The sequence below is a fragment of the Elephas maximus genome, chromosome 11 (genome assembly GCF_024166365.1).
Source record: "Elephas maximus indicus isolate mEleMax1 chromosome 11, mEleMax1 primary haplotype, whole genome shotgun sequence".
Lineage (NCBI taxonomy): Eukaryota > Metazoa > Chordata > Mammalia > Proboscidea > Elephantidae > Elephas > Elephas maximus.
In genome coordinates, this window is record NC_064829.1 from 81,394,392 (window position 1) to 81,411,376 (window position 16,985).

The following is a 16,985-nucleotide window of genomic DNA, read 5'->3' on the forward strand; positions in this document are numbered from 1 at the left end:
GTATGAGGTCTCCCTGTCTTTCTGCTTGCTTCTCTTTTATACCTCAAAAGAGATTGGTTGCAGACACCATCTAATCTTGTAGATCTCATCAATATAATTGCAGCTAATCCATCCTAGTGATAGGATTTACCACACATAAGAAAATCTCATCAAATGACAAAATGGTGGCCAATCACACAATACTGGGAATCATGGCCTAACCAATTTGACACATATTTTGGGGGGACATAATTCAATCCATGACAGCAACCAAACGCTTAACCACTGTCCCACCTGTGCCCCAACTTTACGGTGGAGTCACCTTATTGCTAAGACTAGCTCTTAAAAGCCATAAAGGAAGAAATCAACTTGAACTCTTTTCTCAGAAACTCTAAATTGCTGCAAATTCCACCTCAGGTGAGATCTAAGAGCACGGTCTTCACATATGACATCGGTGGGCCACCCTTGGTTTACTTAGTGGAGAGGGACAAATAGACCCTGCCTCCCAGCTCTCAGGGCTGACAGAGAAACTCAGGGGAGAGAGCCCCAATCCCCTGTTTTGTGGCCAAGCATCTAAGAAAACAGAACAAATCAGGCCAAGGAAGAGTTGAGGAACCAGCGATGAAAAATAACTTAAGTTCTGGGTAAAGAAGAACTCGGTTATCAAAGGACATGAATCAGGACTAAGCTGAAGCCAAAAAAAAGCTTGCCTTGGGATATTACTGAAATCCTTGCTTACTTCAGGGAAGTTCTCTTTTCAAAGAGCATACTGAATCTGTAAAAATTTGAGCAGCAAGACAACTCAGTAAAGAGAGTTCTGAGGGATCGCTACTCTCAGTAGCATCAGCACTTACAGTTTAAGAAAGACTTCAGTCTGGTGGTGGGAATGTTTGTTACTTGGTAGGGGATCAGAAGATGGGGTTCTTTTCCTGGCTTCACTACTCGCTAGCTGAATATCCTCAGGAAAATTTTCTCATCTATAAATCAGGAAGGTAAAGATCCAAAACACCTTGAAGAATGTATCCTCCTCAACAGAATGCATTTTCAATATCTTTAGAAGCTTTCCCAAATCCCCAGTAGCTGAGATGAATGGTGTTGCAGCTCACATAAGACTGAGCAGGTAGATTAAATACAGAAAATAAAGCAAGTAAATGTACCTGGGTACTGTTTTGTCCTATAACCACTTCCAACTTGATGGCCACTTGAGATGCCCTATATATGTGAGTTGCTCTAATATGAAGTATTTTGTTAATGTATTTACAATAAGTAATAAAGAGGGAGGGAGGGAAAGAGGGTAGCAAAGCTCCCATTGAGAGACGGAAGGGGCTCTGCTTCCTTCTCAGCACCCAGAACGCCTTGGGCCACCAGCTACAGAGCTTACCTGGCGCTGCTCCAAAAGCTCTTCATCAGTATGTATTCCAGACCCACATCACCCGCCCTTTCCTCACCTGGCCCAGACTGGTTGATTTAGCCATGATCACCCAGGCCATGCCTTTGAACATGGAGATCTGAAAGCATTCTCCCTACTTGGCAAAGATTAAATAAGGCACAAGAAACTTGGCCCTAAATGTAGTAGTTGTCTTTGCTTTAACTCTAATTTAATTGGGTTCATGTCTTCAGGCCACAGTAAAAAAATTCCTGATAATCCTGGTAAAATTCTTCTGCCATTTAGGGAGAGTCAAATTTCACCAAGCAGACTTTTAAGAATCCCTTCATGTAAACATGGAGCCCCTGGGTAGCACAAACAGTTAAGTGCTCAATTACTAACCAAAAGGCTGCCAGTTCAAACCCACCCAGAGGCAACTTGGAAGGCAAACCTGGTGATCTGCTTCCAAAAGTTCACAGCCCTGAAAACCCTGTAGAGCGCTGTTCTCTGCACACATGGGATAGCCATGAAACAGAATAGACTTGATGGAAACTTTTTTTTCAATGTAAACTTAAATTAGGAATTCCATGATTTAAAAAAAAAAAAAGTCTGTGTATCTAAAACCCCCATACCCAGTTCTGACAATAGCACAAAAGGCATAAAAACCAGGGAACATTGGTTATGTATCTTGGAATCTATTTCATTGCATCCCCACCCTTTTGATGCCCCAAGGTCGTTCCCTCCTGGATCCTCCTGGATTATTAGAGAGTAGGGCCTGGAACTCCTGAAAGAGGATGCTCTCACATCAGGTTAACCAGGGACAATGCATTCCCACCTGTGGAAGCTGTAGGCAAGTGCCTTTGACCCCTTGGCTGGCAACAAAGTGTTCTTGAAATATAACTAGGAAGGGGCCTTGGGGAAAGTTATCTTAATAAAGCATCACTGAGCCAAGCCATAAGGAGCCGTGGTGGCACAATGGTTAAGTGCTTGGCTGCTAACCCTGGTGGTGTAGTGGTTAAGTGCTACGGCTGCTAACAAAAGGCCAGCAGTTTGAATTGACCAGTTGCTCCTTGGAAACACTATGGGACAGTTCTACTCTGTCCTATAGGGTCGCTATGAGTCGGAATCAACTTGACAGCAACGGGTTGCCTGCTAACCCAAAGGTCATTAGTTTGAACCCATCCAGAGGCTCCACAGGAGAAAGGACTTGGTGATTTGCTTCCATAAAGGTTTCAGCCTAGAAACCTACTCTGTCACGTGGGGTCTCTATGAGTCAAAATCGACTCAATGGAACCACACAACTTCAGGGTGAGTTATGAGGGACACCCCTCTTTGCAATAATTTCTTTGAACAAGCAAGGGGAGTTAAAGGAGAGCAAATGAGTCTTTAAACGCTAACGACAGCAAATTAGAGGTTAAAATTCCATGCTTATGCTTAAAATCTACATTCTTTGACCTAAAGTTTCATAGTCATTACAGACCAGAAAGCTGTGCAAATTAGTTGTTTTCAAAGGAAAAAATTTTGAAGTCTGAGTGACTCCAAACTGATGAATGTGATCCCGTACACATTTTTCTTACCATTAATTCTCCTTAGATCTTCCCTCTGAAATCAGCTTTTGAAAGACTGCAAACTCTCCCAGATAACACATGTCTTCCATTTTGGATAGGGCATCTGCCAGAAACTCAAAATTTTAGGATATGAAAATATCCCGCCGAGTGTTGATTACAGGACAAACACCTCCAACCTCAGAAAAGCTCTAAGTTTTCCCAGAGCTCTATGCAGCAAACTCCACTGAGCTTAACAGTATGCCAAAAGTAGCCTCTTGAGCAATATTACGTATTAAGTTGGTGTGCATCTGTGGATCAAACCACGTTCAGATATGAAAATGCATCACACTTATCAGAGCAGGAGCTCGCACTCTCCTCCCAGGGTGGACAGATAAGATTGGGTGGTGAGTTCTGTAATGTGAACTTCCCAGATTTCCTTAAAAAAAAAAAAGCTTTCCACAGAAGTATATTGGGTTTCAGAAGTTCCAAGGAGTATAATATTAAGAAATTAAATGCCAACATAGGTTTCCTGGGGAAATTTGGAGGCAATTCAAGCAGGGTGACATTTAATTTCATACACAAAGGTCTCATTCCAAATGTGTTAAGCTCATGACTACGTGGGTGCCTAGTGGGAGCAGGGAAGATGGCCAGAGATGGTGAAGAAAAGAATAAAAAACTGCCAAAGCCTCCAGAGGGGGAATGTCTTCTAAAGCCCGTGTTCTTATACAGCAAATCACGGGTAGAATTTGCAGTTTCAGCTCGTTGTTCGACAGATACCACTTTCTTAAAATGTGTGAATCTGTAGAATTTCTAACCCATCTGAGGAAACTGAGGCTCAGAAGGATTGGAAGATCCCCCAAACCATGTAACCAGTGGGGTTGTCCAGACCTAGAGTGCAAGCTTTTCCTGTTCCAGGCCAGAGCACAAGGCACTGAGATTCCAGGAGCCTGGTCACCATTCCTACCTGGATGGAACCTTGTGGTGTAGTGAAAAGACGCCAGAATATTCTAGAGCCAGGGTTCAGACCTCAGAGCGGCTGCCGCATACCAGCACTAACGCTGGGGAGAGGCACTAGATTCTGTGAGCCGAGGTGTCCTCTTTTCCAGAGCAGGGATGACAAAAGGTAGATGGGAGGGACAAAGGGAACACAGGCCCTGGCACGGGAAGACATACAAAGTGTTATTATAACACTCACGTTCTTCAAGCTTTTGGTGCTAGGCACTGGAATAGGCAAGAGGTCAGTTGACAAAGAGCCTTTCTTCAAAAATACCTCCCAAGTGAAGATTGGTGAGGCAGAGAGTGAGAATGGGTTGATAACTTGCCCAAGACACACAATTAGTAAGTGGAAGAAGCAGATTCAGATCCATGTTGCTGGCTCCAGAGCCAAAACCCTTGAATATAAGATACAGCAAACAGTATCAAGAAAGCCAACGTAACCATTCACAACCAGCATGCATGACTAGTTCTTTACATAATGGTTATTTTCAAATAAACTTAATGGGAATTTAGATAAGAATAGTGGGGGAGGAGGGGAGAACGGGAGAAGTTTTGATTGGAAATGAATGGGAGAAACCTTAAGGTATGAGTCGGTGTTGGAGTCTTTTGCTAAGGAGCTATTCATTGGAATCATTAAAAACCACCCAGCAGCTCCACAGGAAGAAGACCTGGCAATCTACTCCCATAAAGATTAAAAAAAATGCCCTATGGAGCAGTTCTACCCTGTCACACGGAGTCACTATGAGTCGAAATCAACTAAATAGCACCCTACAACAACAACAATAGCTTGAGTAACGGCTTGGTATTATTTGCTATGCAAAGCTGGGGCGCAGATGTCACCAGGGTGGAGATGCAGCTGTGGATGACTGGCAGTGAAGGTCAGCTACCACCAGCAGCTTATACATTGCCCAGCTGATACATAGTGCCTCCTACATGGCCCTCCATTTACACCCCCCATACACATCTAGTCCTTGAGGTGGTGGTTGTCGTTAGGCGCTGTTTAGTCGATTTCAACCTACAGCCACCTCATGTGACACTGTAGAGCTGTCCCATATGGATTTTTAGGTTGTAATCTTTACAGGAGCTGTTCACCAGACCTTTCTCCCATGATGCTCTGGGTGAGTTTGAACCACCAACCTCTTGGTTAGCAGCCAAGCGCTTAACTGTTGTCCCACCAGGGCTTCTACCCTGCCCTTGTTCATCTATGCAAGGACTTTACAACACTCCTCCATTCACCGCAATTCCTAATTTGGAATTAGGGCTATGGGGGAGGTGGTAAAGATTATTTTAACACAGAAAAAGGCATTTTCATGAGGTTCAACCTGATTGAGGTTCTTTTTGAAACTGACCTCCACCAGGTAAAGTGGAAGCCTCCCCTAAGAGCAGAATTCCAGGCTTCCCTGCCCCTCTGCAAGGGTTGCCACTGCACCATGAACCACCCAGGTGTCTGCCACTTCTCAGCACACCCAAGTTTCCCTTCTACCATCACTCAGAAGTCCCACTCACACTCAGCCTAGGAGCTAACCCATAACCAGGAGGGAAGCCCATCAATGACACTTTTAGAGAAAAAGCAATTTTCTATACACATGCCTAAAAAAAATCAGTTCATTTCATTTGGAGTGGTTACCTGTTATCTCAAAGCTCTGTCACGAAATCCAAAGTTATTTATATAAAAGAGCTTTGCAGAAATGCCAGGTGGAAATATGAGTGGGTAAAATCTGTCCCTTAACTATTGTGTACTCCTTTTCCTTCAAGTCCCAGATTCATTTTCTACTGCATCCAGGACCTCCTTCTCAGAGCCATCTCCAGGGACACTCCTCATAAGCACGCATCATTAAGCGGTGATGTATGCACACACTCCACTCACTTAATCTCTAGTTGGCTGCTGCCTCCAGTTATTCAGGCTCTCCCTCCCACGAGTAGACTGAAAATCTATAGCTAATAAAAATCTGTGTAGAAAGAACTCCTTTTCATGGGTGAACCCTTAGCATTTTCTCTTGTCAACAGAGACATTAGCTCAATGCCCTAAAGATGCTTTCTGGGGAAACGTTTGGTCCTCTGGCCTTACACATGGGATACACACTAGCTGTACTAACAGCAGATGGAATGGCTTGTCCTGTCCTGTCCTGCCTGTTAACAATTCCTGGGCCTAAATATGAAATTGTCAGTGATCTGATACCATTGAACTTATGTGTGCCATTTAGAGAGAAGAGGCCTGGTTCCATGGGGTGGAGAGTGATCTACTCCACTTTAAAGAGAGAGCAAAACTTAGCTTGCAAGTGCTGCAGGTCCAGCCAAAAGTCTTATATTCTATTTCTATGTTCTAAATAAAAAACAGCAGCAGCACTGGGGCTCTGCAATTCCTTCCAGAACCATCTCTATCAGACAAAAAGGAGGAATGGATCTTCTAGATCTGCCTACTGGGCATTGACTGGGAGATACCCCCAGAGGTCATTTGCATGGCCATCAGTACCACAGGTAACTTGACCTGCCTGAAGCCAACAGAGAGCAGGTGTCAACAGAAAGTAGCTGTGCACTACATTGACCCTTCCCATATTCCAACTTGAAGTTCACTTTGTTTTATTCTATGGTTGGCTGTGGGAGGGTAGCTTTATTACATCCTTTGTCCCATGGCCAAACCTGACAAAGAGGCAGGGAAGTATACTCCACCTACATGGCAGCACCAACAGTCACTCAGCAACAAGTGGGACATGTAATCCTCCTACACAGAGGGCCATGAAGAGTTGGAAGCAATAAAACTACCAATCACAGAAATGCTGGTCTTGTGATTCCTCTCCATGCTAACTTCCCTTCTCCACCACTTTGTTGGCAGTCAATGTCAATGGTCTTCCCCACCATCTACACTTACCACCTCCATCTCCACTGATTCCTGGTCTACAAAACTGTTCCGAGTTCAGAATGTGCAGAATCAACTGCTCTGAATCTCTTACTGCTTGATCCCTGCCTTTCTCATCTGTGGGCCTCTCTGGTTTGGATTAAGTTAGGAAAAACAAGGAGAATATGGAAATATTTTTACCCTGCTTTATTATGTTCCATGCCTGCAGGACCCCAGAGGGAATCAAGACAGGGAAGGGAAAGACAAATTGTATCTTCTATGTAAACATCAAAGTTATCTAAAGAAGGCTGGAGCATTTCCAAGGAGTTTCTGAGTCTTGACTGGCTTTGGCCCTGATCTATGCATTTCTTTTTCAAACACTCAGTAAGTCCTGGTCAGGCAGGTGCTTGGCATAGGGACACAAGGAAGAATGACACAGACCCTTCCCTTAGTACCCTCACAGCCTGGTGGATGAAATGACTGAGCAATAAGCATCTGTAACATGCAGTGGCGGGTGATGCATGAAGACAAGGACATGGTACTAGGAGAGAAAAGAGAAGACCACCTTCCACTCCAGGCCCACGGAGGAAGTTCTGCCTAAACCAAGACTTGGAGGTCTTGCAGAGACTTGCAGACAGTATGCAGTCAGAGCTGAGAGGTGCTGTCTCCCAACACGTCTTCCAAACTCCATACCCCAACCACACTGCACATTCAACATGGCTGCTTGCACCTTTGGGTCCTCACTCATGTGGTTTCCTCTGCTGTTTCCTCCATTTAAGATGCCTTTCTCCACCTTCTTCAATCATAGTCATCTTTTGAGATCCAACACACATACTTGGATGATGGCCTGGCAAGTGTTAACACGGAGAACATAGAATTTCAAGTTTCCTCAAACCAAAGTCCATTTAAAAAATTAATGTTTTCTGGAGGATTTCTGCAGTCTCCATCTGTCATTCCATCGTGTGTCCTACGCCCAGTGCTGCTACTTACGAGGTCATCACAGGAGGCTAGGTTCTCATTATTCCAAGCAACCAGGGGTAAACCTGTTGCTGTTGAGTCAATTCCAACTCACGGAACCCCACGTATTACAGAATAGAACTGCTCCATAACATTTTCGATTACTATAATCATAATGACAACAGATCACCAGGTCTTTCTTCCACTAACCTTTAAGTTAGTAGTCAAGCGCAGAACATGGATGTTGTTGTGTGCTATGAGTCAATTCTGACTCATAACAACCCTATATAAGGTCTGCAAATGCTTTCCAATGACATGAGGTGGCATCAGTTAAAACCCAAATAGTCAGATAGGGAAGTATAATATAAGGATCCGCCCCTATTCCCATCAAGAGTTATTTTCAAAGCTTACAAGTCATCCCAGGAAACACTGAATTTATGACGTTGCCAGATTTCCTGCATCTGCCTTTGAATATGAAAAACAGAGATGATTATTTCAGGGTTCCAAATATGATTTTCCTCAGAAGCACACACCAATAACTCCATAGACCTATAATTTCAAGCAATTGAAAGACATAATTAAGTGTCTGCACTTCCAATTCCAAGGGAGAAAAGTACATCGAGTTCTTGATTTAGTAGTGGAAGTAGTTAAATGAGTCTTCAGTTTGCATTCAGAAGTCGAGTGGTGTCGTGGGGTGAACACTGGCCTAGAAATCAGAAGAGCAGATGATCCATCCTGCTTCCACCTTCAAAGCTCTGTGACCGTGAGCAAGGCCATTCATCTTCTGGAGTTTCTGTCTCTTATACATAAAAATGCTGGTGATTGTTCTTTGTTTTTGTTTGTTTCTTGTCAAGATATAAGCACTCTAATCCATGCTTTATCTTATCCTATTTATAAAACTACAGTTTACAAAACACCTTCAGAGGTATCAGCTTATCCAGTCTCCTCAGCAACCCAGTGAGTACAGTCCCATGAATTCCATCTTACATGGGAAAATTGACACTCAGATGAATTCAATCGTTTGCCCAAAGTCAATCAAGTAGTAAAAGGAGGAGAAAAGTCAAATCTATGTGCTCCTACTCCACATGTCAGGCTGTGGGGCAGTTCTACTCTGTCACATGGGGTCACTATGAGTAGAAAATTGACTTGATGGCACCTAACAACAACAACATACTACTTCTCATCCACCTAGGAATTTTCTGTTCTTGTTGTGAATGCGAGGGCGATAGCCAGATCTCTGGGAGCTGCTGACCACAGACAGATCCCCAAGTAAGATGACAGGAGCTCGTGGAATTAAAGGGAATTGATTCTCTGGGGCCATCATTCCCAAGGTAACCTATCCAAAGAAACAAAATCTGAGTGTATGGCTGATGAATGGAGTCTGAGGGCTCATTGGGAAAACAAGCTAACAAGAAATAACAAAAAAAGTTGCCATTGAGTGACTCTGACTCAGGGCAACCCCATGTGTGTCAGAATAGAACTGTGCTCTGTAGGGTCTTCATGGCTGTGATATTTGTGGAAGTAGATCTCAGCTGTGAAATATGCGTCACTCTTAAAGACAAGCTCGTGGTGACACAGTGACTTTGTGGGCCTTGGAGGTAAACTTGTTCAGAAGGGCGCTGCTTTTGGTGATTAGGAAGGATTTCTTGTGATGGATCCACTCTATAGACAGAATTGTCCCAAGATTGTACAAGTGCAGACCATCCAGCTGGCCTACTTAGTGGGATACATTTCTCAGATCACCAGCTCCTCTGCTTTAATTTTCTGCTCATCAAGCACTCTTCAGATCTATAATTTGGTCTCTTGAGTGACTCCTGGAATAGGGGGCCTTGAAATGACTGAAGGTTTCATCCCTGATTAAAACCCCCCCCACAGACCCTCGGCCCTTGGGATGAAATCCCCTCACCTTGCTTTCAGAGCTGGTGTAATAAGGTCCTTCCATACTTCGCAGCCTTGTCTGTGCCTCCCTCGCCAGCCCCCTGAAACCCGTGCTCCAGACTCGCACTGAACTTGGTCGTTTCCTGCAGACACAGCATGCCCTTTTTCATCTCCAGGCCTTTGAGCACACTCTTCCCTCTGCCAGCATTCCTCCCCCTCTCCTTTCCCTAACTGCTCCCAACTGGAGCAAATCTCACCCCCTCCAAAAAAAAAACCTTCTCTGAGTACTCACTCCCCCAAAAGGCTGGACAAGGCCCCTCACGCATGTCCCCATCATGCTTTGACTGAACGCTGTCCCTGTACTAATCAGACACTCATTTCCCTTCCCCGCTCCTCCCCAGTGGAAGTGATGTGGGGGCAGGGAGAAGGTTTTACTTGTTATCATATCCCCAGTGTAGTTGGGTACCTGATGCATAGCAGACCCTTGATAAATATTTAGAGGTGAGTGAAAGAATAGTCTCAGGTCTTGAGTCAGACACCTCTCCCACTGTTATTTAACAAACAACCCGAATACCCACACCCCAATCTCTGACACAATCAACTTTCTGACATTTCATGATGTTAGAGCCTTTTGGGAGCCAGGCAGAGGCATGACAAACAACATAGGAGGCTTTGTTGCTTAGCTGTGCTGCTCAGTAAAACTACTGTCACAGGAGGAAATGAACAACACTGAAGCCACAGCTGTCAGCAGCCTCTAGAACCACAGCAGCAAGATCATATTCAGTGTGACCATACCTCCAGAAAATGGCAACGGGAAGGACCATGCAACCATAATGATGTGAGGATATGTCTGGCTTACGGTGAGCTCCGGCTGTATTTGTGTGTCTGGGGTAATGTGGTTCTTGGCAGCAATCTCAGTAGTGTGTGCCTCATTCCTGACAGGCCCCTGTGGGGACAAAGGGTGCCTCTGCTCAGAAGGTCTGATGCCAGCTCCACGTGGCTCTGTCTCCCTGAGAACTCCAGGGCCTACAAATCCCTGTCCTCCTCAGAATAAAATGGAAGGCAGCCCAGTGCTGTCAACAAAACTCAATGTCTGGAGTCAGGACACACTTGGATTTATGGGTAGGCCCCTCTTCTAAAAAGATGTTTAGGAATGTGGTCAGTGGAATGACTGGTTCTATGATCTGTAAGTTTCCTTTATAGGGTGAAATATTGGCCCAGTGTAAAAATCTGTAATACTACAGCAGTGTTTTCCATCAAGTGGACAAAAAAGTAATCTGAAGCAAACCTTTTGAGAACATTCCACTTATTAAAAACATTCTTTAACCCTGGGAAAGATCAGAAGCAATATTGGAAATAGGAAAATAGTAGGAATTGCTAACGCTTATGAATAATAACTAACATTGACCCGGTGCTGACTTTGCATTTGGCATAGAGCAGGCCCTCTGCAGGCGCTGTTCCATGGAGCCTCCACATACAGCAATGGGACAACTACAGTTACTCCATCCTACACATGAGGGAGAGGTAGGTGAGAGAGGTCAAGTGTCTTCCCTAAGGTCATGCAGCTCCACCTCCAGGGCTCCGGCTCCCAACCACTGTATTACACTGCACCTGTGCCACGTGCTAAGTGATCTGCCTGCTGGATCTCTCAATCTCATGGCAGCCCTTCAGAGTAGATTGTTGTTGTGGTTGTTAGGTGCCGTCTAGTTTGTTCCAACTCATAGCGACTCTATGTACAATAGAATGAAACTCTGCCATTCCTGCACCATCCTCACAATCACTGTTATGCTTGAGCCCATTGTTACAGCCACTGGCTCAGTCCATCTCATCGAGGGCCTTTCTCTTTTTCACTGACTCTCTACTTGACCAAGCATGATGTCCTTCTCCAGGGACTGACCCCTTTTGATAACATGACCAAAACATGTGAGACAAAGTCTTGCCATTCTTGCTACTAAGGAGCATCTTGGCTGTACTTCTTCCAAGACAGATTTGACATCAGAATAGATGTCACCCCCCGACCCCATTTCCCAAGGAAAGGACTGAGTGTCAGGTGTTAGGTAACATGCCCAGTGCCACAGAAAAAGGAAGTGACTGAGTCTGAATTTGACCCAGGGCCTTCTCATCCAAGCCCTTCGCCCTTCCACAACATTATACAAAGTTTGCTTGGGGCTCCCCATCCCTGCACTTACTCTTCAAGTGCCTCTTCCCTAAAATGAAAAGCTCACATCCCTTTCTCATAACACCTGCTCCCTGCCAAGTATATGCACACACACACCTATATGCATACATATATACATATACACCTGCACGTATACATACATACATACATACAGTGTGCAGGTATGTGTGCATATACACATCTATGCATACATACATATGTACATACACACACATACATATATACACACTTACATATGCGTGTGTGTGTGTATGTTGTTGTTGTTAAGTGCAGTCAGTTCTGACTCTCAGCGACCCTATCTACAACAGAACAAAACACTGCCAGGTCCTGTGCCATCATCATAATTGTTGCTATGTTTAACCCATTGTTGCAGTCGCTGTGTCAATCCATCTTGTTGAGAGTCTTCCTCTTTTTTGCTGACCCTCTACTTTACCAAGCATGATATCCTTCACCAGGGACTGGTCCCTCCTGATAACATGTCCAGAGTACATGAGAGACAGCTTGCCATCCTCACTTCTAAGGAGCATTTTGACCGTACTTCTTCCAGGACTGATTTTTCTTTCATCAGACAGCCCTTGGTATATTCAGTATTCTTCACCAACACCATAATTGAAATGCATCAATTCTTCTTCAGTCTTCCTTATTCATTGTCCAGCTTTTGCATGCATATGAGGCAATTGAAAACACCATGGCTTGGGCAGGTGCACCTTAATCCTCAAAGTGACATCTTTGCTTTCTAACACTTTAAAGAAGTCTTTTGCAGCACATTTGCCTAATGCAACACGTCGTTTGATTTCTTGACTGCTGCTTCCATTGGCACTGATTGTATACGTGTATATACGTGTGTATATAGTGCTTTATTTTATATCTGTTTATTTTTATACACCACAGCCTGAAACAATACACCAAGTCTACTAAACTGAAATGTGGTATGGATAAGTATAAAGTCCAGCTCCTGGGATTAAAATTCATCTGGATGCAGAAGATGTGACTAAAAAGAGGCATATATGAAAATATTCTGGAGTTCTAGTCATCTACATGCTCAAGAAGGGTCTATAGTGTGATGATGGAATTGGTAAACAAGGCTTCACTGAAGTTCAATGGCAGGAAGATAATATCACAGCATAGGAAGGCAGTCAAGTCTAGCAGAGCCAGGCTACCCACCTTGAGTACCGTATGGTTCGGGACACCACAGCATGTGAGGGTGAAGGGCATCCACACAGAGGCACATTCAGGGGCCAGCTGCCAGGGCTGTGAACTGTCTAGAAAGTGTTAATGAAGTGAATGACAGTAAGAAGAATAATTCTATATCAATAAACTAAGATATATTGTTAAAATACAGAATAGAATTATGAGAAGAAGTTGATGTATAGCTTCATGGGAAACAAAAATGTATTAGTGGAAGTTTACCAAAATGCCAAATATTCAGCCAGCTGAGAAATAGTTTCAACTGAACTCCCTATTTTGTAGACTCTCCTTCTAGAAAGGGCTGATCCGTGTCAAACCTTTTAAGAACAGTTCAGTTCAATAAGACATTCTGTACCCAACATTCATTGAGGCTGGGACAGAAAATTATTGATGTCAACAGCAGACCTACAAAATTATTCACCCCAAAGAAGTGCCAGTGCCACATACAGCATCCTCACATTCAAGGAAGTGTGTGGGCATTCCAGATGGTATAGGGAAGAACCTTTACAAAAAAATAAAAACTACTTTTCTCAAGGACCTGTCACTAAAACTATAACTGAAGTTGATTCTGATTCTTCTTAAGCAAGAGCATGCTACAGAGCGTGTGTGTGTGTGTGTGTGTGAAAGACAGAGATTATATTCATACCAATTGGCATAGAATATTTTGGTTAAAAAACAAGACTTCATTGAGAATGCTCTGAATTTATCATCTTTTCCTCAAAATCCATTTCCATTATGTTTTCCTTTTCTGGATGGGAAGCGTCACCATCACCTCAACTGCCCTAGTCAGAATTCTGATGGTCACCCTGGACCCCTCCCTCTCCCTTGCCACCCCCATACCCAAATGAATGTTAAATAAATAAATAAACGCCCCACTAAATACCACCCTGAAGCGTAACCTCCTTTAAACCTACACCACCACTTTAGTTTAGGCTTTTCAGCACTTCTCCCCTGGATCCCAGTGCTGACTGTTAACTGGCTCCCTTGCTCCAGCGTCAGCCCCTTGCAGCCCATTCTCGCCTCTGCTACTGAAGCAATAATTCTAAAAGGCAAATCTAAACATATCATATCGTTAGTTGCCATGGACTCTGTTCTGACTCATGCCAGCCCCATGTGTGCAGAGTAAAACTGCTCCATAGGGTCTTCAAGGCTGTGACTTTTCAGAAGCAAGTTGCCAGGCCTGTCTTCTGAGGCACTTCCTGGTGGGTTCATATCTCCAACCTTTCAGTTTGTAATCGAGCACTTAACTACTTGTACCACCCTAGGACTCCTTAAACACATCGGAGCTCTCATTAAATTTAACAATTTCCTGTAACTTTCATGACAAAAACTCAGGTCCTTACAGAGGCACCCAGGACCCATTATGAACTAGTCCCTATCTACCTTTAGATTGCCCTCTCCTCCACCCACTTCCAGAACCTTCCAGCACACTGTGCTCCAGCCTGCTTCACCCCAGGCAGCAAGGAGTCCACACCTCTGAGTTTTCACATGGGTTGTCCTTCTACCAGCTATGCCCTTAGTTAACTCCTTCTGTCACTTAGGAGCATCATCCCTGAGCTTAGCACTCTGGACTTTTTAGGCCCTCAACAAGTATACGATAATGAGTGACTGAAGACTTGGGTCTGAATCTTGGTACAGAGTCTAGAAGTGCAGATTCTGGAGAGGTGTAGAGAGAGAAAGCAGAAGCAAAGGGGATGGCTTCAGAGGGAGAGTGAGAACAGGGTCATAGGCAGATGCTGGGGAATACCTGCATTTAGTAGCCAGCCACATCAAATGCCTCTCAGGAGTCAGGTAGGATGTGAACTGAGAAGGGTCTCTGGAATTCAGCAATTAGGAGCAGCAGCCTTTGAGAAATTAATTTCAACAGGTCTTTGGAGGTTTAAGTTTTTCATCTTTTCCTTTTCTCCCTTTGAAATTATCATTGTTAATGTTTATTATTGTTAATGTCCTTTGTGTCTCTTACCTGCTCATTTCTGCTTTTTCCCATATGCTATTGAAACCTTTTGTTTTTGTTTTGTGCCCTCGAATCCATTCCGATTCCCAGTGACACTATATGACAGAGTCAAACTGCCCCATAGGATTTCTGTGGCTGAAATCTTTACAGGAGCAGATTGCCAGGTCTTTTCTCCCACAGAGCAGCTGGTAGGTTTGAACCACTGACCTTTTGGTTAGCAGCCGAGAGCTTAACCATTGCACCACCAGGGCTCCCCTTGAAACCTTCTACCAAAGATTTTCTCAAGTAGCCATGCAGTGTTTTGTAACCCCATCAGAACTAGAGCCAAATTCCTTCTTTAGACTCTGTAAAGCATCAATTAGGAGAGTTTATTCAAAGATAGATAGCCTTCTTACCAGCCCAGATTCTATCCATATCATTTTTATTGCAGCCAATGCCATTGATTCACCACTATGGAAGCATGTCTTAGTTGCAGATTGCATTCAGATGACAGCTTGAGCTGATTTTCTTCTGGTATTGCCTATTCATTGCAATCTTTTCTTGTGTTCTTCATAAAATGTTGCTGAGGGTTGTACATCTTCCCTCGCTGTGGTTTGAGTTCACATTTCTATCCTGAAAGCCCCAACTCTTTAGTTACTTTTTGGAAGACTATTACTCCCTCACATGTATTTCTACAATCAAGTCTTCATATCTCCCAGGCTTACTGTTTCCATTTGGTGGCAATGAACTGTGTGTTTTCTTTGTATCTGAGGGAAGGGGATCACTTTGGGTTCCTCAGCAGGGCTGGCCCCTTCTCCAGCTGTTTCTTCAAGAGTAAGAGAAACCACAGCACAAAGGCCTTGTTTTTTCTAATTTCAGTTGCCAAAACCTGTGGGCCTCTTGGATTGAGTCCACTAACTTGTTGAGAATCCGTGAGACAGGTGGTCCTGCTGGAGAGCCCCTCGTGAGCACTGTGAAACTGGATCTCACACAAATCTTCCTGGGAAAGGGTCCTTCAAGTGAAAGCCTTCTCTCTCTCACATCAACGTCTGTTTTCTTTTTTTCCTTTTCCCATTTTGCTCTTCCATCATTCTAGTTACACTCTTTGGCTTTTCCTCATAGTCACTGAAGGTTAATTTTCACCTAAAAGTCAGAAGTACACAAACCGTTGCTGCTGTTGTTAGTTGTCGACAAATTGATTCTGACTCATGGCGAAGCAACTCCATGTGTGCAGAGTATAACTGCTCCATAGGGTTTTCAAGGCTATGACCTTTCAGAAGCCAAGTCTGTCCTCTGAGGTGCCTCTGGGTGGGTTCGAACCGCCAACTTTTCAGCTAGTAATGGAGCGCTTAACCATTTGTGCCACCCAGGGACTCCTGTACACAAACTAGGGGTTTGTTTTTAGAATCCCAAGTCTTGCTGCTACCCTTGATCTCTACTGTTCGCTGGTTCTCTGTGCCTCTTCCCACCACAGTCCTCATGTCTGGCTGCGGCTTGTGCTTTCTCAAGTTTTCCAAGTTGCTTCCCAGGCTCTTCAGACAAGACTCTCCCACTCACACGACTTGACAGGCTTTCAGTCACCCCACAGGATGGTTGTTTTCCATGCTTGCAGCTCCTCACTTAAGATAAACTTTCTCCACTGGCCGACTTCAAGAACTCAAAACCCAGTTTACTTTTACAAATTTTAAATTGAGCTCCTGGGGGTTCTTCCAAGATGCTGCCAAGCTTGCCTGTGGAAACAAGTCTTTTTAAAACCTGCTTTAAATTCAGAGTTTTCTCCATATTATTGTTTATTGCCTCAAACTATCTTTCAGCAAAGGCATTTTTCTTACATGAATAAAAATTTGAAACACTTTAATGGGAACATTAAATGCAGCTTCACTTGGTTTTCTCAACTGCCACAAGGTCTGTCGTCCAAAGCCCTAACAGGAACACAACTCTTTTTTTTTTTCCCCCTTGCCTTTTGATAAGCAATATTTTTATAGAAATCCATGATATGAAAGTCACTTTTTCCCATTGGGTCATGTGGCCAAGGATGACTTACATTTAACTATTTTATTTCAAGTTGAGAGACATGAGATTCACTAATTATTCCATTTTCACTGAGCTAATGTGCTCAACTGCTA